Here is a 2,267-nt window from a genome sequence, read left to right as displayed (position 1 = left end):
TCCTCCAAATAAAACAAATAAAACAAGTCAAATCAGAATCATTATACACATAAATTACAAAAATATAAGTAACTAATAATAAATGCATATTTTCAACTCATTTTAGGCATATACCCATCTCAGATATTGTGATATGTGAGAAATTAAATAATTCTTTGATAACCAAAATGATTTGTTCAATGATTATTTACAAATTGGAAAATTGTATGTAGAGTTGCATAATTAATGCAAATATGAATATAAAAATATATTCAATTAAGTCAGTGTCCAATTTTGATTAATTTTTAAGTTTCCAAGGAATTTAATATAATTAATTGTTTATTTTTATCAAATAAAGTGTTTGGAATTAAATAAGAATATTATAATTTAAATATCAATATAAAAAATTGTAATTGCAAATGAGAAAAGTGAGCTAAAACTCCACTTATTTATAATTTTTGTAACTTGGAGATTGAAAATTGAACTACAATTACTTGTCTTTTCCTGATAAGGCCATAAAAAGTTGATCTCTTTTGGTGGTATAATTTTCAGCGAGGTCCTCGAAATCTCTTGTTTCAGTCTTCTTTTTTTTTAACTCATCAATCATCGCTTCTGTCTTCCCCTTAAGCTCTTCCACTTTTAACAGCTTATCATCACGTAGTTTGTGCATTCTTTCCAGCCCATCATTTGTATCGCCTTCAACTGATACAAATTAAACATCACATTTAAAACAATTTAACTTTATTTTATTTTAGGGTGCTAAATTCATTATTATAGCATGCAGAAGTATCTAGGACCACAGAAAAACAAACATTGAGATTCCAACAAGAGCCACCTCTCTTATATTATTTGATGGACTATAAAACCTCGTTCTTTTAACTTCTACTATTAACTAATTATCACACATTTACAAAGATTGAATTTATTGTGCATCAAGATTGATAGTTTATGCCAAAAATACAGTTTTTTTTCATTATTATATGTTGAGAAATTGCAGTTAATTAAAAACAAGATCGGAGATATACGGATGCATATAATTATGTGTGTTGGCCTAGCAGTATAGTAATGTTGCAATTATTTATTTAAAAAAAAAAAAAAAGGGAAAGGCACGCACCAAAGGAATTTTGCGCGCTACCGTCCTCCATGGCAGTCCTGGTTTACCCTACAAAATAAGCTCTTTTAGTTACACATAGATTTTAAGCATATTCTCTCTCTCTGTACACACACATATATATAGTAGTGTAGAAGAGATTGCAGTCTGAATCTGAGGATGCTTGGTAAATTATTTGATGTGTAAGAAAAATAAAAATGAAGCCAAATTTTGTACGTGTTGTTACGTAGAAGATTTTATCTTATTTGGCGCTTTACAACACATTCCAATGGGAATCAGAATATATGTTTGTATAAGCAATACAGACATACACAAATGCTTCAAAACTAGGGAATATGGATATCCCTTTCACCCGCATAAGTTGCTAAACTTATAATGCTACCATTTTTCTGCAGTAAGGACTGTGATATATATTTACAAATTTGGCCACCTTTTATGACAATGGGATATTATGGGAAGGACATCCAAATCTCAATATTCGAATCCATACGGCCTCTTTCAGATCATCTCTCATAGTATTATTTATATTATTAAGTGTGGCAGACAAATTAAATTAGATACAAGTAATAACGTTCGTAATTATGATTTCAAACCCTATTTGCAAAATTTACTTTTGGGCGAAGCTTCTCAGACTTAGACCTACTACCAAGAATTTTGCGACTATTTAATTGAATTTTTCTTAGATATTGGGATGTTTTAATCGCAAACTCAATTTTGGAATGAATTTCCAGCCAAACAAAAACAGGAAGGCACGTGAAATGTAAAAAGTTTTCGATATCATATTCGCTCCATTCCATATTGATTGAGTCATTTTCTATTTGAAAATTCCAACATATTAGAGTAATTTCTATTTTTAATACTTGTAAAACTAAAATAAAAATAATAATTAAATAGAAAATCAAAATATATATTTACGTAGATTTGAAAAAAAAAATCACCAATATAGTATTATTTTTTATTTTTTATGAATTAGAGTAATTGTGAAATTATAAAGTGTAATAATGTCACTTAGGCACTTAGCTAAACAATCTTACTCTTTCTTATACAACTTTGATTTAGTTTTTGAAATATTTATAAATCGTTGAAGTGAATTTCAAAATTTACTCCGGAAGTCTCCTAAAAATATGATTTTTGGGATGATACAAATTTTGATGTTAAATTATTAAAATATGAAAGA

General features: G+C 28.1%; 1 long non-coding RNA gene across 1 annotated transcript; it reads right to left on the bottom strand.

The window, feature by feature from the left end:
• Positions 1 to 408: 408 nt before the first annotated feature.
• Positions 409 to 1,183, bottom strand: LOC148933387 (uncharacterized). Its single transcript, XR_016135901.1, has 2 exons — positions 1,094 to 1,183; positions 409 to 681 (listed from the first exon to the last, which is right to left on the bottom strand). It is a non-coding gene; the product is annotated as an uncharacterized LOC148933387 (long non-coding RNA).
• Between the last annotated feature and the right edge of the window lie 1,084 nt (positions 1,184 to 2,267).

This window comes from Salvia hispanica, chromosome 1 (genome assembly GCF_029641045.1).
Source record: "Salvia hispanica isolate PSC_SH4W2 chromosome 1, Shi_PSC_v1, whole genome shotgun sequence".
Classification (NCBI taxonomy): domain Eukaryota; kingdom Viridiplantae; phylum Streptophyta; class Magnoliopsida; order Lamiales; family Lamiaceae; genus Salvia; species Salvia hispanica.
The sequence above is the reverse complement of the archived record's forward strand: the minus strand, read 5'-3'. Positions and strand labels throughout refer to the sequence as shown.